This window comes from Dipodomys spectabilis, unplaced genomic scaffold (genome assembly GCF_019054845.1).
Source record: "Dipodomys spectabilis isolate Male_0828 unplaced genomic scaffold, ASM1905484v1 ptg000145l, whole genome shotgun sequence".
NCBI classification, from domain to species: domain Eukaryota; kingdom Metazoa; phylum Chordata; class Mammalia; order Rodentia; family Heteromyidae; genus Dipodomys; species Dipodomys spectabilis.
This window is the reverse complement of record NW_024870822.1, coordinates 15,693,170-15,717,287: the sequence shown is the minus strand read 5'-3', so window position 1 is coordinate 15,717,287 and position 24,118 is coordinate 15,693,170.

Below are 24,118 nucleotides of genomic sequence, written 5' to 3'. Positions count from 1 at the left end.
GGGAACATGCCTGCTGGCAGGTGGGAGAAGAGTGTGGGGAATTGCTTTTGGATGTTGCTTAAAGACCCATCTCCAGGACCAGTACACTGAGGGCAGATGTGTTCACTAGATTTCCTGCCTGGCATAGGGGGTTGGTAACCTCACTTCCGTCACCATCTGCTCACAGGGAAGGTGAGATTATGGTGCAATTAACACTGAGGTTAGCATCCAACAAGATTATTCTTTCTCGACCAATTTAATTTGCCTCTCAGTATCCCTCTCAGGACCCTTAATTCATCTCATTATGAGGCTGTTGTGGGGTCTATCCGTCAACACAGATTCTTTTAATTCCCCCAGATAAAATGATATTCATGGTAGTTGAAATTCATGGGCAAAGTGAAAGTCCCATCTAGATAGGAATTATTCTCACAATTGCAGACTCTCCTTGATTATTAGAGGAACTTTTATCCAGTTTGGACTATTCCAACTCATTATTTCGAGATTCTTTTCCTGACTGTTGTTGTCTGCTTTGTGGTTTGTATTTTCATCAGTTCAAGGAGGCCAATTGGCAGGAGCAAGGGAGTTGGAGAGAAAGACAACCTGAAGCATTGTTGATGGTAGCGGTTCCTATCTCCCACCTCTCTTCTGCTTAGAAAATGACTAACTTCTCAGCACTGGCAAGAATCCATGAGCACTATACAAGAGATAGTAAGCCCAGAATCCCAGCTTTAACACAGTCCATCTCATTGGGAGAACACAGATCCACACAGCTCTTAGCAAGGTGCTTTGAGAAACAAAGTGCTGTACTTGCTCAGCACTGTTGTTTTACCTGCGTACTTCTCATCAGGCTCTTTCAGTAGATTCTGTTCCTAGTCCCACTTTACAGACAAGGAAACTGAGACCCAGGGAGTATGTTACATGTCAAAAATTACACAGGAAGGGAATCCTGAGCCAGCTGCCTAACATGACACTATCCTAAGATGTCCGCCTCCTTCTGAGCTTCTTTGACAGGAGCTAGGACAATCATCACAGAGCCTGACGCAGGCCCCTCATGAGGCAGTGAGCTTTGATGTACCCAATCAGAACCAAGATTCTTCTGAATATCTCCTCATGAGCATCTCCTCCTAAAAGGAGTTTTGCTTTCTAATCTCCTTTCCAACAGCAATTTGGGGGCCTCCCTCTACTGCCAGGCTATGGAGGCAAGCAAAGGCTTGACCTAGGCCTGGGGCTCCTGGCTCTGCTTCCCAGACAGAGTGGGAGGTACCTGGCATCCAGGACATGGAGCCCTTAACTTCCAGCAGGGCCGCAGGCTGTTGGACCCAAGAGACCATGCCACTCACAGCTGCTGGTGGAGATGGAGCTCAGGAGCTCTGGTCAGAAGTTGCTTGCAGGCTAAGAAATGTGCTAGGTCTGGCCTGGCTCTCTCATCTGAGAAATGAGAGGGAAGTGACCCAATAGTCTAGTGTGTTTATTTCCTCCTTGCTGTCTGGAGAGGCTGTGCAAATCAAGCTTCCTTGACAGAGTTCAGGCTCAGGGTAGAGCAGCTGTTCCTTAGCTCTCCTCTCTGGTCCATGAGCAGCTGCCAGGGCAAGTAGTTGGAAGGTTTGTTCAGGCCAGGACCAAAGTGTGGGCCTCATTAGCTGTGCAGGTCTAGGCACTGGATTGCATGGAGAAACAGGCATGTCTGGCTTCACCCTTTGTCCTCTGATGAGCAATGGCAGCAGTCCTGGCTCAAAGGACAGGCGGGTCTGGTTTAGATGCTGTGTGGCCTTGGAAGGAATCACTTATCTTCTCTGAGCTTCATCTTCATCTGATGAATAAAGATGTACATGACAGTCTTAACTGGCTGTTGTTGTAAAGATAGACATCTTCTTAAATATTTTAGTTTACATGTGACGGCATATATTAATTATGCATACAAATGGGATTCAGAACGGTATTTCAACCTAGGTGTACAATATATACTGAGCAAATCCAGTCTCCATTTATCTATCCCCACCCCACAGCCCTGCCTAAACTCCAATATTCTATGCTCAAGTGTACTTGAATGTATTTGTCTTTTTGTGTCTGATTTAATCCACTTAACGTAATATTGTTGTCTGGTCCTGGCTACTCTTGATGCAAAAGATTTTCTTTATGGCTAAATAATAGGCCAGTGTGTGTGAGGGTGGGTGAGAGAGAGAGAGAGAGACAGATAGCAGACAGACAGACAGACAGACAGACAGACAGACAGACAGGGTGTAGAGGCACTTAGGCTGATTCTCTATTTTAACTTCTGTGAATGTACTGTACTGAAATAAACATGAGTGTGTAGGTATCTCTTTGGCATGATTTCATTTCCTTTGGAAACATACCTAGTGGTAGGATGGCTGAATCATATGATAGTTGTACTTTCATTTTTCCTTTCTTTTCTTTTTTTCATTCCTTGGCAATACTACTAGTTGATCTCAGGTCTAGACAGGTGCTCTGCTCCTCAACCACACCTCCAGTACTCTTTTGAGTTTTTTTTCTTTTAGGAAACTTTTGTACTGTTCTTCATAATAGCTATACTAATTTATATTCCTACCATCAATGAGTGATTTTTCTTCTCTTCCACATCTTGACCAACAGGGTTTTTTGTTGTTGTTTGTTTTGTTTTTTCAAGTGCAGGTCAATCTGACTGGGGTAAAATGGAATCTCATTGTAGTTTTTTGATTTGTATTTCCCTGGTGAGTAATAATATTCTTTTTTCATACATTTTTTGGCTATTTGTTTATTTCGTGAGAAGTGTATATTTAAATCATTTGTCCACTTTGGGTTACTTGTGGTTCGGGTTTTGAGTTCTTGTAAATTCTGGATATTAGTCCCCTGTCAGGTGAATAACTGGCAAAGATTTTCTTTCATTCTGTAGGTTTTCTCTTCTCCACTTGGTTGTTTTTCTTTTGCAGTATAAATCTTATTTTCATTGATATAATCACATTTGTCCATTTGTTCATTTGTATAGACTTCTGAAATAATACAAATAAACTGCCTGACTCATAGTCTATCTATAATGAAGGCACATTCCTTTCTTCTTTCACCTGGATCCAGTCCTTCCTAGTTTTTCTCCTGTTCCTCTCATCTATGTCCATAGCACACAGAGAATCCAGAGCTCTGTACTGACTATATCTAACAGGTTTGCTAGGTGGATTTCCCGGCAGTGGCCCTCAGCTGTGAACCTAGTTGTCAGCATATACATGTGAAGGTGGTGACATCATAGAAATGTATGGGTTGTTGTTGAGAGCAGTCCATTCATAGATCCATGTATCAATTTCCTATGTTAATTCTCTCTACTTGTTCATTCATTCCCAAATCATTCACTTAATATCTGCTTTGGGCAAGGCCCTGTATTCTAGAATCCAAGAATATAGAGTTGAGCACAACATAGTCCCTGTCCAGAGCTTAGTTATCTGAGGATATGCACAGTGAAGAAATGATTGAAATTCTATGTGTTAGGTGATTAGTATAAAAAAAAAAGTATAGAATTCTGGGGCTCAACAGAGATGAGGCTTTTAATTCAACCTGGGGAATAAGGTAAGCTACACAGAAGAGGTGTCACCACATTATGGAAGGATAACTAGATATTAGGCAAAAATAAATGGAAAGACAGAGAGAGAGAACATTCAGTGGCCTAATTACAAGAACATACCAATGTATTTACCATGTATTTATACAAATACACCAACTGGTATTACAAAAAAATCCCCAAAATTTCATGCAAATTTGATTTCATAAAAATTTTGTTTGTTCCTCCTGTTATGTTCAGAACTGGTGCATCAGCTTCAATGGCTCTGCATGGCAATCTTCTACAATCACTCAGCCTTGGTTTATCTCTATCCTTAAGAACTCCTGCAACTGCCCCTGGCCCAACTCCACAATACACCCTTCCTCTTGTGACACATGCCAGGTGGCCTAGATTTCTTCATAGCTAGTAGACATTATGTGTTCTTAGTTCCTACGTACCTCCCTATAGAAGACCTATACAGTAATTTTTATTGCAAGGCAGATTCTTTTTTTACTGAATAATCATAGATTTCAGTGATTGAGTCCTAAGAACATGCTAAGCACTCTATGTATGTTATCCTATTACACACTCACAATAACCCTAGGAGGTATATAAGGTCATACTACCTATAATAAACACCTAACAGAATTGTCTTCCTTGAACCCTTTTCCCCAGAATTGCTTTCACAAATCCATCTGTTTTTAGCAGGAGCTACTAGTTTCTCATCTGATCCAACTCCTTGAGCCCATGTGATTGATCTGGACACTGGATGAAGGTTGCACCAGTCTTTCCCTTCTGTAGGAGTTTGGTACTAAGACTGAAAGGAGACTAGCTTTTGCTGTTAGTATCAGAACATTAATCAAAGAAAACCAAAAGGCCTTCACAACTGTGAAAGTGTGCCATAGGGAAAACTTTGTGCTTGGGGAAGCAAAACTCTTTAAAAGCAATAATGTAGTAAAGCAGGCCGAGTTTGAAGCTATATTTTTGCAACGTTTAACCATATGATTTGAAGTAATGATACTCACGGAAGCATTGTCTAATATTTATGGAGTCCTTTCAATATTCTAGGTCTTTTGCCAATGCTTTAATGCAGGTGGTTATATTGCCTCATTTTGTCATCAAAATGACAGCAGAAGGTAGTTTCTTTTATCAATCAAGGCTATTTTTCATGCACGAAGAAATTAGCCCAAGTGTGCACAGGTAATTGAATGTATCTCTTGAGCATTAACTTTCTGACCCATAGGTAGAGAGAATAGCAGATCTTGTATAGAAAAGAATGAACAGAGAAAGCCTGAAACTGCTGTGTTTAGAAAATCCTGCTTACAAAGTAGGTCCTTGGCTGGCAGGTAAGAAATAAGATTTCTGTAGCCCTCCTACCATTCCTAGTAATAGCTCACTATGCCTAAAATGTTTCTTCATACAATATGGCTTCTGCTTCATGATCCCTGCCCCACTTCACCTTGGGTTTGACCTAGAAACTGAAGTTGATTTGCTGTGAAGAATAGGCTTTGGTCACTGAAGTGTTTATGACCTACTTAGGTCCTCTGTGAGCATCCCCCTTTGGAAGTTGCAGCCTGCAAAACCCCTTGTAGAGCCCTCCACCCCTCCCACCCCCTGAGCTCCTCTTCCATCACTATTGCCATTTTTAACCTTCTGACAATTGCACTGTAGGTCTGACACCCTATGTAGAATGGCACAATATTTCTAGATATTTTAACAACAAAGGATGTATTTATGTTGGTAGGGTTCTGGCTTCTAATAAGATGGTGTGTGGGAAGGACTCTTTCTGTTGCTGTATTTTTAGGTTGATTCTCTAGCAACCAACTATACCAGCCCACTGACTTGGAAAGCAGCAAAAGCAAACTAGTCGCCTACTTCTTTGGACACAGTGGAAAAGAAGGCTCAGAAACATGATTTTCTGTGTGTCTCACAGGCAGCCCACTGGTCCAGGGCTCACCTGAGGTATCCTCCCATTGGCCTCCTTCCCTAACTGCCTGTGAGACAGGGGACTCCACAGCAACAGGATCTATGGACAATCAGAGAGATGGTATAGAAGACACAGAACATGTGGAGAAAGGGCTTGCTAGAAATCCCTAGAAGAGGGCATGAGAGGGAACATTTATTTCCACCCTAGGCCTGGATGGAAGCCAAAGGATGGCTGATTTGAATTTAGCATGGGTGAGTGGAAGGTAAGAAGGTGATTAATGTGATCCTCTGCCCGTTTGTTAAAATCAATTTGTGTATATAAATGGAGCCAGGTCTGTAAGCATTTATAAAGAAAGAACTCACAAGGTAATAGATAATTGAATTTTAAAACAGCCCATTTGGGTTTTAAAACATCTGTATACTTCAGGACAAAGTAGGCATTTTATAACTCAGCCATTTGGATTGGCATTCCTAAAGCAAAGCTATTTGTTATCATTGTTTAGGGAAGAAAAGTTGCTTCAGTCACTAAGCTTGGACAAGATAGGAACCTACTCTTCACAAACCAGCCAGCCCCCACCCAGTCATACTGCAGGGAGGAGATCATTGTTCCAAGTAAGTTCTAGACCAAAGACCAGAAGATGAAGCCATTTCCTAAATGTGAGAATTGTTCAATGTGGTGTTGTGAAATCTTCCTCCCTGGAGGGCATTTTAATAGAGAGATCCTTGTCTTTCCCGTGCTGCTTTGAGCAGACTTCTGTCTGGAGATGGAGAGCAAGACAAGCTGAGGTCTTAGATAATCTCAGGAATTCTCCCCAACACCCTGATCCTGACTACTCAGGTCCCATTAGACCTGGAATTTCTCTGTCTACTAAATTGTCTGCTTGGACTTCTTCCCCCACCTGGGCTCTCTGGATGTGCCAAGGCGCTGTGCACAGAGTTGACGGCTTTGATTAAGCAGCTTTGATCTCTGTTGAGCATCTCAGAATAATATCTTTGCTCTCAGCATCTGTGCCAATTCCCAAAATAGTTTAGCCCAGCTGAGCAGGAGGGGAGCTGGATCGCAAGTGTATTATATGAGAGATTTAAAAAGAAAAGGCAGCTGCAAACAGTAAGGGGTATATGTGGTGTCTATGTGTGAGCGTACATTTGTGCCTGCATATGGGAGTAAATGTGAGCACCCAAGGCCCATGAGAAATAATTACCATGTTATCAGCAAGCACCAATCCTGTATTCACAGTGGTTGCCTGCTGCGAGAGAGTGGGCAGCTTGTAGCATTCAAATCCTTGCGTCAGGTGGCAGTCCTGTTGGAGAAACAAAAACATCAAAGGCCTTGGCTTCTGTTTTGTGGCTTTTGCTGTTTTCACTAAGACATTTGGAGATTGTGTGCCAGCATGCGTTCTGCATGACTGTCCATTTGGTGTAAGGCTTGGGTGTGTATGGCTGGGGAACACCATGGTTTTGTGATGTTAGTCAACACACAAATGTGTGTGTGTGTGTGTGTGTGTGTGTGTGTGTGTGTGTGTGTGTGTGAGAAGTACCTCAGGATGGAAGTGTTTTTGCTTCTACATAATTTCATTCTATTTGGGCACATGCATTACCATGAAATTGATACATAAGCATCTCCATGTAATTAAGTGCAGTAGTGCCTTGAGTTGATAGGCAAATAATGCTATGGGATAAGTGTATATGCTAACTCTATTTGCTCTGTCTCTTTGCAGGCATAAACAGTTGATGCCCCTGTGTGGGGGGAGGGAGTTACATGAGCCATGCATGCACAGAGCAATGTATTGGCATATTGGAGCATTTGTGCCCATGGCAGCCATTCTGTGGGTTGGGTTGTGAATGATATAACACAAGGGTGTGTGTTTACATTTGTGCTGGATGAACTCAGAATTAGAGGCTGGAGAAAAGGTGTTTGATGTCACAACATTCTGAACAGGAAGTCATTGTTTTCTCCTCTTTGGTGTCCACCCCCCTAGGAGCCTTGTCCTTGTCTGTAGCTTCTCTGCATGCACAGGAGAGGCAAAATGTCTCTCTCTCTCTCTCTCTTAGAGACCTTTTGTTCCTCTGTAGGAAGCATTCCTTGGTGCTGTGAGAGCCTTTGTTCCTGCCGTTGGCACTAGGCTGGTGGGCATAAATTTATGCCTTAACTATAATCCCCTGTGGATGAAGCCTTTTTATTCAAGTGGAAGGAAGTGGGAGCTGGGAGGGGACTGTGGTTAACATTGCTTTTGACATAGACATTTATGTGGGTTCCTTTGCTCTGAGGATTGACTGGCCATTTCAGAAGCCAATCAATTGCTAAGATTGGGAGAGGAAAGCCCTGGGAAGGAAGACTTTGTTGTCTAGGGCCATGTCAGGGTGTGAAGCTGGAGGAAGAGACAATGTACTGGCCACAGTATGAACTCAGCTTGTTGGGCCTCACCTGGGACAGAAAGCAGATAGCAGAGGTGGGACTGAAAAAGGCTCCAGCTCAGAATAAGTCAGTTCAGGTCAGATAAGCAGATTCCTATGATCTAAACCAGATTACACATTATGGTGAGCTAGGTAAGGCTTTGGCTGAAGGCAGTATTTTGTAATAAATTGATTGGTGTTGGCTGCCTGTATTGAAAAGGACAATCAGGCCAAGTTCATTCTTGGAGGAAAGAAGGTGGATGTATTCATCTCCTACCATTACTCTAACAAATATACAAAAATCAGTGGTTTAAAGTAGCACAAATATATTCTCTTACAATTTACATGGTCAGGAGAGAAGTTCAGATATTACTGGGCTAAAAATACAGGTATCAGGAGGTCTGTGTTCTTTCTGGGGGCTCTAGAGAAGAATCTAGTTACTTTCTCAGCACAGATTCTAATCTGACCACATTCCTGAACTTTGATGATTACCCTCCTGTCTTCCTCTTTATTTATAAGAAGACTTGGATTACATTGGGCCACCTAGATAATCTAAGATATCTTCCCTACCTCAAATCCCTAAATTAATGACACATGCAAAATCCCCTTTACTATGTCAAATAACATATTCACAGGTGTCAGGGATTAGAATGTGAATAGCTTTGGAGGTCATAATTCTGCCTTCCACAGAAGAGATAGATTAGTAATGTCTGTTGTAGCCCTGATAGGGCTATGAGGTAAGATGACCAAATGTTCATCATCCCTAGTCTAGTAACTGATTACTTGTAAAGTTAGACAAAGAACACCAAGAGGCTGGAGAAAGATGAAGGAAAAAATGAGAACTAAAATTTATCAAGTCTTTAGTATGTGCTACATGCTTGCTATATTATTCAAAAGCATGTCTCTTTGAATCATGAGAATAACTTTGGGTGAAAAAGTAACCAGTATTTTATAGCTGAGACAACCAAAGTTCAGAGAAGTTATTCATCTGCAGTCACCATGCTGGGAAAAGAAAAACAGAAATATAAAATCAAGTCTGAATCCAAAGCTCCCTCAGGGCTATAGAAGAGGACATGGGTACCATCTGACATGAATAGTGATATACTTATGGTCAGACTGGCTGCCAGGGGCAAGGTACTGCAGTGGACAAATGGTAGATCCTGATACTGGAGGTAACTGTGTTCACCTTGCCACCTGTGTTTTGGTTTGGCAGATAGGGTAAAGTGAGAGGTCAGGGCTTAGGGCTTCAGCTCTATCAGCAGAAATGCTAATGACTTTCCTAGTAAATACTAGAAATTGCACATCCAGCATCTCTAAGTGTGATTTTATATGGATGTGCTTTGTGTTCCAATGGCCTCTCCTTACCGACCTTGAGGGACTCTGGGAGGAAAAAAATAGAGGCATAGGGTGGGAAATCTGTTTCTTTTAATACAGATATTCTTAACAGTGCATCAGACATGTTTGAAAGGGAGCAGACAGGCCTGGCAGGCTGTCTTTATGTTTTTTTCTCTTGTGCAGACAAGCTTTGGGCACATGGCAGGCAATGATGTGGATTTATGACCATGTTTGAGTTAAAGCCCTGCAATGGTGCCTGTTGTGTGCCCAAAACTGCTAGAGGTCAGAGGGCAGGGGGAACACTGTGCTTAGAAGAGTTAAGAGTTCAGAGCTTGGGGTTATATTTGAGTACATGTTAGGGGTAAGGGCGCTGGCCAGAGACAATTTCTTCTAAGAGAAAAGTTTGGCAGAAAATCATATACAGGTGCTATATTGAGTGCTTTTAACATAAAGCTTTTCATCAGATCAACAACACAGTGAAGTTGATATTACTGTTTCTTTAAATTGCAGCTATAGAACTGATATCCTATAGAGGTTAAGTTGCACAAAATCACACATCTTGTATGTAACAGAGACATGATTTGAGCCCAGTTATAACTTACTCTATAACCTACCTCTCCTGAGGCCCTATAGCACTCCTTTTACCCCAGCCTTCAGATTTCCTGAGGAGCTGCTACAAGCAAGTAGCAGAGGTGACAGGAAATATCACCCCCCTTCCCACAGCCTGCAGAAAAAGATAAGGGATGGCACTTTATACCTCTGAGTCTCTGACTTGAGCTACTGCCACTTCCATCCTTGAGCCTGTGGCGGGAAGTTCCCCAGGAGATTTCCTTTGTCAAACTGCCCTCGGCACAAAGAAAATGCAGCCTGGTAAGGCTGAGGTTGAGCACTCACATGCCTACACTCTGTGTGCCCATTATTGCAGGTCTCTTAGGACGATGGGCTTCCAGTAAACATGGGGAAGCTGGCACTGTGTACCCACTAATACCACCATAAAACACTGAGACACAGTCCCAGATCATACCTAAGATGAAAGCTGCCCTGTGCTTCCTGCAGTGTTTCTGCCTCCGTCTGGAAATCCTAGCTACAATACAAAGTGAGCTGGGTAGGAGGTATCTCTCCTGTACCAGCATTACTCCTTGTCCTCATGAGAATCTGAAGCAGATGGCATGAACTTCATCTATAGATCTTTACATCTAAGGCTCACGGACCTTCCGTCACCTGTAAGGTTTCTGCAGTGCACAAACAAGAGACCAGTATTTGCCTGTGGATCTTCTAGCCCTTAAACTTGGGCTTACCCATGTACAACTTGGTATTTTCATACACAGTGACTTTTAGGCTGGTGAGCCTATTCATTTGTGCATGTAGAATGAACAGAGGGAGTCAAGCCTTCTGACTCATTCTCTTGGAGGAGAGGTGGAGGTCCCTGAAGTGGGGAAGAGCTCTGTCTTGTTCTCCTTCATTTGCTTCAAAAGTTTAGAAATTAATGCTCATTAAAAATTAGTATGTGCCAAATATAGGGCTAGGGATTTTACGTTCATTTTCTTTTCTTTAGTGCCATGGGTTAGATACTATTTAGGATCATTTTACAAGAAACATTATAGCACAGAGGCTCAGAAATTTAATTTCTGCTTTGGGGGGGGGGACTGGTCTCCCAACAAGTGAAGGTGGCTAATATGTGCTGGTATGCTCCAGGTGCCTTGTGCCTGGACAAAGAAGACAGATGTTAATTTTTCAGAAATTTTTGTGAGTTACTTGTTAAAAACAGCCATTATTATAAAATAACTTTTATAGCCTGTACTTGAATGTTTTGTATTATAAATGAAGGTAATAAATACTCAAAAATTCATCATTTCTTAATTACTACTCTAGGCTCCTGGCATTACTTAGCCCTCCTATATCTTATGGTAGAAACACTACATAAAATAATACATACTGGTTTGCAATGTACATCTCTTGTCAAGACCATTTACAATGAAGTTTCATTGGTAGCTTGAAATCAATCTTGATGGAAGTTATTTACACCACAGTCATGGGCAAACACACAAAATCACAGCTGGCTTTGTGTTTCCCAAAGAGCCAGCTGCTACGCATTGACCTACACACTACTGCATACTAGACCTAAACTATATCCTGTTTCAGGACAAGCACCAGTAATTCAAAGGAAGTAGCTCAGGATCATGTGTCAGGAGCCCAGTCCTCTGGGGAGGCAGCTCTTAGCTTGATTGGTTGTTGGCATTGGTCCTACTGTCACTGCTGATAGAGCTAAGATTTGCTGAGTGACACCAGTTGTGGAGAGTTTGGATAGGGTCTCTAGAGAAAGCACAGCTTGTACTTTTTTCACCCTCTATGGTTAGCATGCAGGATAATGAAAAGAATGTCAAACACTTACCCTGTGAAAATCAAATTGGGGTAGCAACACAATTCAGTGTTTGTACCAGTATTAATAGTTAACTATAGAGAAATCAGAGAATACAGATAAGCCAAAAAGAAGGAAAAATTATTCAAGTGTCTGCCACATAGAAACAGTTACTGTTGAACTGAGCATGTGCTCAAGTGGCATTGGCTGAGTTCACCACCCTGTATTGCCAAAGGAAAAAAAGAAAGGGAAAGAGAGGAAAGGAAAGAAATGGTTACTGGTAACATTTCATAGTTGATATCTTCCTGTGCTGGTTAAGAACACTTTTAAAGGATAATATATGTTTCCTGTTTTGTAACAGACTTTTTTCATTTAAGATTGTACCAGAAGAATCTTTTCCTGTTAAATTTTAGGACACCTTTTTTTAGTATTTTTATAATTTTCTGTCATGTGGACTTATACTTTCCATTTTAGGAGATCCAGATTCATTTCAATTTTTTTCTAACGTGAAAGGTATTCTTGTCTTAAGATAAAGCATTAAAATGATATTTTTTCCTTTTTGTTTTTGAGATGAACTTTCACCAAATTGCCCTGGCGACTCTGAAATTCATGATTTTTCTGCCTCTGTTTCCTAAGTAAAAAGGATTATAGTGGTGGAAAACAGGCTCTGATAACAATATCAAGAAGAAAAGACTTCACTTTAATTTAAAATGTAAATTTTTTGTCATTATTCCCTAAAAAAATACAACATAGTATATTCATTATATTTGATATCATAAGTAATCTCGAGATTAACTGGATAATTCCAGCTACTTGAAAGGTAAAGATCTGAAGAATTAAGGTTTGAGGCCAGCCCATTCAGAAGGCTGTTTTAAGACCACCATCTTATTAGTTGTCCAGATGTGATAGTGTTGGTTGTGATCCTAGCTAAATAGGAGGTCATATGTAGGATTGAGGTTTGAGGCTATCTCTAAATAAAAATACAAAATCCTATCTAAAGTATAACTAAAGCAAAAATATTATGGGAGTATGGGTTAAGTAGTAAAGCTCCTGCTTGGCAAGCACAGGCCCTGAATTCTAACCCCATTTACCCCAAATGGGAAGATGTGTATAGTGCAAGTCCTGTCATATTTTGTATAAGAAGCATGAGCATTGGCAGATTTTGGTAGAGGACCTGGGGTGGGGGTAGGGATTAGAAAGGATCCTGTAACCAATACCTTGTCAATACTGAGACACCTATATGACTGTCATTTCTACTTACAAAAGAGGAGTCAGTAGTCCAGAGAAATCAACTAACTATGTGGCCCATGGCTATACAAAAGCTGTGGCAGCTAAGATATGAGAATGGGTCTTTTGGCTCTGGAGAATCCACCACATTCTCTCATTTCCAGGGTTTCTCAGATGATTGATCAGTTGGTTGATGTAGCCACTCTTACCATTATCACTGGGAGTTACTGGGCTCTCCAAGAGTATGATTTGGCTTGCCAACCCTCCACAGCTTGGTGTCTGGCCTGGTGCTCCCTCTGGACAGCTGCCTCCTCCTCTTCCTCCTCCTCTTAGGGCTCTCCCATGACCACTGCTACTCCCGTATTTTAGTCACCCCAGGGTCTTTCATTTCTTCTGTTTTTCTCCTCTTTCTTCTGTTGCTTCCCTTTTACCACTCAACCCTGGGTCATGTTTACTGGGGCTGTAGGTTTTCCACATCATGTGCTATAGTATGTTTCACTGAACCATGAGGAACATTCTTGTCACCAAGACTTTGCACCTTTCCTAGAGATAAATTCTCTGGAATAGGTTTGCTGTGTTAAGAGAATACAGCAACCTTTACATTTTGGCAATGGGATGAACTTCTATCATTTGATTTGAAATGGAGCTAAAGAGCCTTAAAAGGATTTAGAAATGAGACTCTTACCTCTGTTTTCAAAATGGCATGGAGGGAATCTATTGTAAAAGCAAGTCTGTTCAGACTGCTATAACAGAATACCTTACACTGGGTGGCCAATAAATACCAAACATTTATTTCTCACAGTTCTGGAGGCTGAGAAGTTCAAGATCAAAGTACAGCAAATTTGGTTTCTGATAAGGCCTGCTTCCTAGTTCACACTGGGTCTTCTTACTTAAGGCTCTAATCCCATTCATGAAAGCTCTACCCTTAAGCTCCCATTTCCATAATGAGATAACTCCACAAACCCATTTAAATGCGAGAACGCCAAAGTAAAATGTTAGCAAAACTGTAAATTAACTGAAACTTTCTTATATCACTAGTAGAAATAGAAAAATGATGCCACCACTTTTTAAAAGTTGCTTAGATTTCTCAGAAAGTTAAACCTGTAGTTACTATGTATTATCGATTAAATTACAACCCTCAAAAAGTTATATAAAAATTCTAACCTCTGGTATTCATATGACCAGGATCTTTAGAAGAAAGAAATTTGGATACACACACACACAGAAGAACGTTCTTATGAAGAACAGACAGAAAATGGCATATAAAGACAGAGACAGATAAGCTGTTACCACAAACGAAAGCCTGAGAATGGGGCTACTGGAGGCTAGAAGAGACAAGGAAGAATCCTCCTAGAGGCTCTAGAGGGAGTATAGTCTTGTTAGCACCTTGATTTTGAATTTCTAGCTTCCACACCTGTTAAGATGATACATTTATATTGTCTTAAGTCACTGGCTGTGGGCCTTCATTATGGCAAAGTTATGGCCTTACCATACAAATTAATCTAGCACTGCCATGCCAAAGTATTTAGACAAGTGAAAAGAAAGTATACAGTTACACAAAAGACTTGTTTATTCATGATCATGAAGCTTCCTTCATCATAGCCCCAAACTGGAGATAAGCACAAATAAATGGACATGCAAATTGTGGTATGTTTCTACCATGGAATAGTACTTAGATGTTTAAAAAAACCAACTACTGATACATGCAGTTACACAAATGAATTTCAAAGACATTACACTGAGTGATAGAAGCCAGCAGTGGGGAAAGAAAGACTACATATAAAACAGTTCCATCTGTGTGAAATTCTTTAAAAAAAAAAAAAAAGAAAAGAAAAAAAGGAAATTTAAGCTCTAGTGATTTAAATTAGGAAGCAGAGATTCTGGGGTGATGGAAATGCCTATATCTGGATTGTGGTGGCGATGATTACAGAAATAGCACATTTGTAGAAACTCATGATTTGAACACTTAAAATGAGTGCATTTTATTGTAGGTAAATTACTCTTTAATAAAGTTGAGCTACAAAAGGAGAGCTGTGTGCTGTTTATACAGTTCTGATGGCCAGAACAGAACCTGAATCCCACCATCTCTGTCCTGGTTCAAGGAGCTCTTGGGAGAAAAATCCATCCCAAGTGTGGTGTACAAAGCCAGTAGGTTTACTGTATGGACCCTCTCAATACTCTTGAAGGGCCTTTTTCTAGAAGCCACTCTATAGTAGGTGTCTGGGGGTTGTATCTTTTCTCAAGACCCTTGAGAACAGAAAGATCGAGAGCCTAACTTAAGCATTTCAACCTACCAGGCTTCTCTGGGAAGGAGGACCCAAGTGCCCTTCCCTGGGGATATAAGAATAGGGATTCCAGAATTGTTGGGACACATAATGTCCAGGATGTCACATTCCCTCACCTGCAAACCCCAGAAGACTTCCACACTTGTAGAAGCATCTATATCAGTGAGCTCCATCTGAGAGAGTGGTCTCAGCTCATACCTCAGGAAAGCGTATTGCCAGGAGGCCAAGAGCTCCTTTTCATCTTACTCATACTCAGCCTCAGTTTCCACATCTTTATGGGAAGCACATGATACCCGACTTTGAAATGTCATTGTGAGGAATAAGATGATGGAGGAATAAGTTAGATGATGTATGTGCAGCACTTAGCGCCATGTGGCATGAAATACAAGCCCAATGTGTGGAACTTGTTTCACCCCTTGAATTACTACCAACCCTCATTAAGAGCCTGTAGAGATTTCTAGTGGGAAACAGAAGCTGAGGAGATTGGCCTGTCATCCACCTTAGCAAAGAAAGGGCAGATGGTAGCCCTGACAGGCAGCATCTGTTTCTAAAAAACATTTCTGGCAGAATGAGTCACAAAGCATAACAGAATATGTTTTTCTTCTGACCTAGAAGGATGAGATTTTAGTTGGGCAGATCTTGGAGAGCCTAGATACCTAAGTATGGAGCTGATAATGTACTCTATAGGTAATGATGGGCCATAGAACGTCTTAGAGTGAGGAATAACCTTATATTATAATAACTCTGATGCACCCAATAACTCCAGGATAATAGCCAATTTCTACACAGGGATGGAGAATGTCCAGCCCATGGACTATGTAAAACCCATGATAGGACAGACACCTTGTCAGCTGCCCATGGCCCATCTGCTTGTACTGATGATTTTGTATGGCTCATAATGATGTTACAACTGTATAAATGGCTCTTGACCCTTCCCCACCCCTGGCTTGAATGATGTCATTTGTGCCTTGTGATCTCAGCTGATACAGACTTGGTGTAGCATCTTTACTGGGCTCAGAGACACTGAGAGGAAGTGTGTAGAGGGGTCTTAGCTTACCTCCAGCATCATCTTCAGGCCCAGTTCACGTTTAGGGCTGTTCTAGACTGAAAACAGGCACAGCTAAGAAACCAGATAGATTCTGGCAGGGTTCAGTGTCAAAGCAGCCCCAATTCCAGCCCCTTTGCAGAAATGCTGAGGAAGCAGGCTCAGAGTCTGCAGTATCGATGCATGTCTGGACATTCTTCTGCATTAATCATGATATGTAGTGGAAAATCAAGCCCCCAGCATCCTTACTTGGATGAGCTTACAATTGAGGAGAGAGAACTATCAAATCCCCTTTCTTTGGTTATTCTATTTTTGTATTCTGTCTTATTTTATTTTATTTTCCTTTTAGCTCTTAACTGGCACAGACATGTATGCAATTAAAAATCCACGGCAAGCCTTAACTCCATGACTGCCCCGTCTTCTTTTTCCTACTGACTGAAGATATCATACAGATAAATGCATACGGTGTGCTTTATGCATTTATGTGCTTATATGTCCACATACAACCTACAGAGCATTTTAAAATTACATTTTTCAGCACAAATCGAACCAGCCTATATATAACATTGCTTTTCCATTTGGCAGCTTTCCATGGCAACACATATAAATTCACTGCTTTCTCCTTAATGAATGTGAAGTATTTCATAGTTTGCATGGACTATAATTTCCTTAGCCAGTTCCCTGTTCAGCACTTAGTTTATTCTACCTCTTCTGAGTCCACGAAGTCTTGGTTTTCATTTGTGAAAGCTCCCAACAAGGAAGACAGGCTGCCCACTGTAGCTTCTCAATCTCTGTCCTTCTCCCATCCCCCACTTATGGCTTCCCCAACAGCTCAGCCTCTACTGCCCTTGACCTTAATAGCATATGACATTTGGCTCAAGAACCACTGAACGACTGACGAGCTTCATTCTATGTCTGATGCGGCTGCATTTCTTTAAGTGCTCTTGTTAATGTTTCATGATGGATGGCGGAGAAACCTGGGAAATGTACCAGTCTGGATTCTTAAAGTATCTGCTCGTACTAACTTAATGTATTCATTTATTCAGTGTGACAGTAAAGGAAGGAAAAAAAGTGCTGTGCGTGCAGAGGCAAGCCTCAGAGGGAGAACGGGACAAGAGGGAGAGAGAATTAACATTATTCAGCCTCTACCAACTGCCAGGATTTTACATTTGTAGACACATGGATACTCATGTGCCCAAGGTAGTTGCTGCCAATGTCCCCATCTTGCAGGTGAGAAAACTGAGATGGAGCAACTTACTGAGATGGAGCATAGTAGACAGGTGGAGTTGAAACTGGAGCCCCAGCATGACTGGTGGCAAATTTGTTGCTGTGTCCCCCCAACTCTGCTGCCCTGATTCTTGTGTCATTGGGCAATACCAAATATGATGGGGTATGATGGTAACAGCTAATATTTTCTGGGTTTTACTTGGTGCTAGGAACCTTCCTAACCATACTATGTACACAAGCCTATGTATAATTGTGTGATGTCAGTGGGACACTGTTATACCCACTTTACAGATCAGGAACATGAGACTTAGAAAGTGTAAATAACTTCCAGGGGATTATGCAATCCTAACTGGAGGAGCTGAGAGTAGAAGCTGAGGAGATTCTGGGCAGAGCTACTCCATTGCTCTGCTTCTTACCAGCGACCTAACACAGAATCATGACTCTAGAGATGACCACACATCAGTCAGCAGCCTAGCTGTCTCTCCTGTGGGTCCTGGGTAGAGATGGAAAAGTGAAACTGGTCCCTTGGTGTATCTGATGCAGGATGGCAGGGGCATTTCTAGGCATTTGGCTCAGGAAAGTCTTTCTCTGCTAGAGATTCAGCAAGGTCAAGCACTTTGCTCCCCCGTGTTTATCTCATTTGGTAATTTCAAGCCCGATGTCTCTTGAAGTAGCAAGAAATGACATCACGCAGAGCACTGTGAGATAATATGGGGACCACCTGTTCCCAGGAGCTGCATATGACATTCTGGGTCAGTTCTCAGCAATGGAATCCCTACTTGGGCCTCTGACTCAGTTTACTTGCAGAGCTTCATGCATTATCAGACTCAGCACCCATTTGATAGAGGGACTATCAAAGGAAAAGTCCCAGAGACAGGAGGCAGATTGTGTTGTAGGATCAGGAAAGAGGTCATTGTGGTAAAGCATAAGGAGGGATGGAGGAGATGCACAGGAATATGGCTGAGAGACAAGAGGCAGGTCACACTAGGACTTGGAAATCACATTGAGAACTTTTGAGGAAGGGGAATGGTTTGATCTGGTTTCTGTTTAACCTCATGGTCTTTCTGATGGCTGAGGAGTGAATAAAGGGTAAGAATGGAGTGAAGAGGACTTGGTAGGGACAAGCCCTGGGAGGCAGCCATACACTTATCAAGTAAAGTCGTGATAGGAATGCAGACTCTCAGGCCCCAACCTAGTCCAATGAAAGAATTTGCACCCTCTAGGGCCCCCTGAGAGGACCACTGTTCCAAGGGGAGTGGGTGGAGTGGTTAAGACGTTATCTGATTCAGGAAATAGCAAGTAGAACTGACAGTGTTGCTATAGCTTAGATGTAGGGAAGGAGAGAGAAAGTAGGGCTTCTTCCTGAGGCTCTGATAGATGTAGACCATGCAGGAGGAGAAGGCTGTGGGGGGAGTAGGAGGACCAAACATTCTCTTGACCATGATGCAGTTTGATGTGCCTTCCAATGTTAAGTGGTACTCTAGAGGAGCAGGTTCACTTGCACGTTTAGAGTGGAAAGGAGGAGTCTAGGCTGGAGTAAAATTTGAGTTTTAAAGTCCTTGAGAACTCCTAGAAAGAATGGAGCTAGAAGTCCTGGACATCTGATGTATAGGGGTGAAGAAAGCAGAAGAATCTAAGATAGATTAGGAAGCCTGACATAATTTCTGCTCTTTTCTGAGCATCCTTTTGTTTGTTGGTTTGTTTTTGTCAATACAATGAACAGATGTTTATATGCAAAAATTAAACAGACTGACACCAGTGGTTCCAAGAGGGCATATATTATTCTTTCTGAGAGAGTCATCTCACAAGGAGCTGATCTTCAAACAAGTTGCATATATGTGTGTGTTTGTGTGTGTGTGTGTGTGTGTGTGTGTGTGTGTGTGTCTAAATTGTTCCCCTTTGCCCACTAGATCCATGCTGGCCTCTTCCTTTGGCTTTCTGAAAGCAGGCCTTGCCTGTTACCCAAAAGAACCAGTCAGCCAGTGAAAGTAGCCAGGGTAGACCTGATTGGACAAGGCCTTGAGAAAGAGTATGCTCCTGCCCTCCTCGTATTGGATTGAGCCTGTTGTTTATTCCATCCCCATTCTTCAGGCCTTCCTGGCTCTTCTCTGCCTGGGCATGGCTCTGGAAGTAAGAGCCCCAGAATGAGTAGAAGCCAGCAAGATCCAGGCAGGTGGAGAGATGTGTGTAAGGTCCAAGTGCTGGCAAGAATGTGGGCAAATGTTGGAGGCCAGTGTAGTTAGAGCAGGTGGTGGGCAAGGGAGGAAGGAAGCATGAGACATGTCCAGATGGCAAGAGCCTTGTGAGCCACAAGAAGAGAGTTCTGCAATAGTGAGAAGGTAGTAAGTAGGAACTGTGGAAGGGCTCAACACCATGGACCCTGATTTCTGATATTGAAAGGTGACTTGGGCTTGTGAATGAAAAGTGAATTGGGAGATGAGTGGTCTGAGAAGCAGCAGGGAAATTTTAGGAATTTAGGTGAAAACTGAAAATGATCCTATTCTGGACTGATGATAGACTGATAGACTAATATGGGCTTCGAGGCAAAAGAGGAGATGGAATCAAGGGTGACTTGCTAGTCTAGATCTCCATTCCCTGAAGAAAGGAGGCCCATACCAACTTCCTTAGTTCAAATCCTGATCCTGCTGTTTACTAGCATGTGAGCCCTGGACAAGTGAGTCCATCCTTAAGAGCCTCAGCTCCCCCATCAGTGAAATGGTGGCCATAAGTTTCTACCTCACAAGGTTGCTGTGAGGTTTCAACAAGGTACTCTGTAAAGTTCTTCGAGTAACACCTGAATATGGTGAGCAGTACACAAAAGAAGAGCCATCGTTGTGGCTAATATTGATCTATTGATTGTTTCTCTGCCTACCATTAAGACAGTGAGCCTTTCAAGGCAAACAGCCCTTGTCTGAAAAAAGACTTGTACAAAGGAGGGCCCAAGACATCTTTTTTTCTCACTGTGTTTGTGTTCTCTTCCACAGTGGGAGCTTGGCAGAGCTGTTCAAAGTAAACACAGGTTCAGTGCTCCAGAAAACATCAGGTTTGGCAGCACAGCAGCAGACAGACAGGCCTCACCACTGAGCCAGAGGAAACAGGCTCGCTTTATGCTGACCTCACCAGGCCACTGACCCAGCAGGATGGGGCCTCCCTGGTGGGTAGGGCCTCTGTCACCTGCACTGTCTGGTCCCTTTCTGGTGTGGCTTGGGATGAGTCACCATTATCATTCACCACTTCCTGTCCCGGATATTATTAGTCACCAGCTCTTGGACTTAATACCAGGTGACAACAGGAGGTGGAGTCCAGGAGAGAGCAGGAATAATAGTGTCCTGTAGTATCTAGAGGAATTGGAGACCTAAGATGAGGGTTATTTAACAGAAATCAGCATTATGAGAAGAGCATAATGAAACCCACTAAAAATTGTATTTTAAAAAGGGGGAAGGAGCCAGGTGCCGGTGACTCATACCTGTAATCCTAGCTACTCAGGAGGCTGAGATCTGAGGGTCTCAGTTCAAAGCCAGCTCAGGCAAGAAAGTCCATGAGACTCTTGTCTCCAATAAACCAGCAGAAAACCGGAAGTGGTAGAGCGCTAGCCTTGAACTGAAGAGCTCAGGAACCGGCCCAGGCCCAGAGTTCAAGCCCCACAGCTGACAAAAAAAAGGTGTGTGTGTGGGGGGGGGGAAATGGAATGAAGATTAATGTGTAAATTTGATCTAAGTACATTATATGCATACATGGAAATACCACACGAAATCACTTTGTACAGTTAACACACCCAAGTTTAGAAAAAGAGGGAAGGAGAATGGAAGGAGATAGGGGAGAGGAGAAAGGAGGGGAGGGGAGGGAGGAAGTGAGGAATGGAGTGAGGGAAGAAGGGAGGGAAGGAAGGAAGGAAGGAAGGAAGAAGAAGGAAGAAAAAAATTCCTCACCTGTCTGATTCTATCAACCACCTACCTAAGAAATTTTCCCAAGGTGTATCACAAAAATAACTGGTGTGGGGTGCACCAGCAATATACCTGTTGGATTATAACATTCTAGATACTCAGGAAGCTGAGACCTGGAGGATCTAAATTTGAGGCCAGCCCAGGCAATAAAAATGTGATAAATGTGATACTTCATCTCCAACTGACCAACCAAAAGCTTGACTGGACACATGCCTCAAGTGGTAGAATACAAGCTCTGAGCGAGAGAGCAGAGGTCTTTGGTCCCTGAGTTCAAGTCTTGGTACTGACACAAAGGGAAAAAAGTAACTTTTAACTTTCCTTTATAAATATGAATCTACAGTATTAAACATAATTTCTAAACCACATGTACCTGTTATTGTGAGATTCTGATATGAGCATGACAGTGTTGAAGAGAGCATCTAGTGTAATAGTAATCATTACAGAGTTTTCTGTGTAAATATTCTAAAACATGAAGGAAAATGGAGCTTTTATACAGTATCACTCTTTTTAAATTGTGGTAAAATATAGAGAAAACATGAAATGTACCATTTTAACCAATTTTAGGCATATGGTTCAGTGTTATTAATACCAGAATTTTTCCACATTCCTAACTGAAACCTTGCAACCCTTAAACACAAAGTCTTCGCCCTGCCTCCCAAACCCCAGTCTCCAGCCGCCACTATTCAACTCTGCATCTCTATAAATCTGACTGTTTTAAGTACCCATGTCAGTGGTATCACACCCTGTTTGTCTCTTGTATCTAGCTTATTCCACTTCATGCAACTTAATGTCTGAGTTTTATCCATGTTGTAGCATGTGTCAGAATGTTCTTCTTTCTTTATAACATTGGGTTCCAATTCATTCAGGAATAGGTAGTTGGTTGCTTCCCTGTTTTGTCCATTATGATGCTACTCTTAAGGTCAAGTTTGATATGATGGTTCAAAGTAATACACCATAGTAAGATAAAAGTAAAAGGTATGGATATTTTCTCTTTGTCGTGTGTGTGTGTGTATGTGTGTGTGTGTGTGTGTGTTCTTTGTTGTGTGTGTGTGTTACCAGAGATTGAGCCCAGAGCCTCTCACATACTAAGCAAGTAGTCTATTTGAGTTACACCCTCTAGCCTCTCCAATGTTTTAATATGCTACAACTAAAGCATAAAGGCAAGAATAGAAGTTTGAAGATGAGGGGCTGGGAAGGTGGCTCAGTGGTAGAGTGCTTGCCTTGCATGCATGAGGCCCTGGGTTCAATTCCTCTGTACCCCATAAGCAAAAAGAGAAAAGCCAGAGGTGGCACTGTGGCTCAAGTGGTAGAGCGCTAGCCTTGAGCTGAAGAGCTGAGGGACAGCGCCCAGGCCCAGAGTTCAGGCCCCATGACTGGACTCCCCCACAAAAAAAAGAAGTTTGAAGATGAGATGGACCAGGATTATAATATTGGCTTCGTCTCCTTACAGGCTGTGGGCTTTTCCTTAAGCATTCTGTGTCTAGTGTCCTTAATATGTGAAGATGTAAAGGCATTATGCCCATATAGACAATTATTACAACTCTGAATATTTAAGACTCAGTAGATTTCTTTTTATTGGCACGTATTTAATTGTACAATGTAAAGGGTTTGATCATGACATTTACTACAAGTATATAATGAACTCTGATCATAGTTATACACTCTATTGTTCTTTTTTTCTCCATTCCTGTCTTCCCCTTTTCCCTCTCCTTCTACCTCTCCAAAGACCCCTTTTTATTATTATGATCTTGGTTGTGTTTTGTTTCCCCTTAGCTTCTACAAATGAGAGGCACATGTGATACTTGCATTTCGAGAGCACTTCACATGATAAGCTTCACTTCTATCCATTTTCCAGCAAACGTAATTTCATTTTTCTTCATGGCTGAATACAGCTCTATTGTGCATATGTACTACATTTTTTTATTCATTCCATCAGTTGATGAGAATGGTAAGTTGGTTTAGATTCTTTTGGGTATATATATCTCTTGATGGATTTCATTGTTGATTTCAAATGAGTTCTTTGTATCCATCCAATTCAAATGACAATTTTTGTTAGGTAGGACATTTAACAAAAGACGAGGCAGTTCATTTATTAATGGCAGAAGTCAGATTAGAACTCAGGTCTCCTGACTTTGAAGTGAGATAAGATTAGGAAACAAATCACATCTAACATGTATGTCGCTCAATTAATTGCTCAATCAATTGGAATACAGTGGAAAAGACTATTATGCTCTATTATCATTACCTGGCATGTACGTAGGGACAGGAAACAGGACACAGCAGCCACGTCTGTTCCCTCTGGCCTAGATGCTAGTTTATAGTCTTTTTAAATGATTCTTTTAAAAATTCTAAAGATAAATATCTTCCATGTGTATTTTAAACCTGTTTATTACAGAGATAATAGAAACAAAATAATCAAACAAAACACTTCTTAGATTTTTAGTTTACCTATTTTGGAAAAAAACAAGAAGCTTGTTTTTCAAGGTAAGGAATATTCCCCTTTGGCAGCTCATCTCTTACTAGAAGTTTCCTTCCTGTGTCCAGAGTCACTCTGGACTTCAAAATAAAACAGCTGCCTTACCAAGGTGGCCTCATTGCCACTTACCTGATCGGCAATTTCAGAGATAGATCAGTGAGCCAGGTGGTAGAAGCATCTGGCAGGAAACTGGTTGACAAGGTTCATTGCATGTAAAAATCAGAGTCCTACCTCCTCAGGGAGAGAGTAGCATTGTTACTTCGCCCTACCTTTCAGACTCTAGGAGGGCCTCATGCCATAACTACCATGTGCCAGGAAGCTGATGCCAATGTCTCTATGCAGGACTGCCATGGAGCCCTCTTTCCATTCACCTTATAGTAAAGGATGTCCATGGCTCC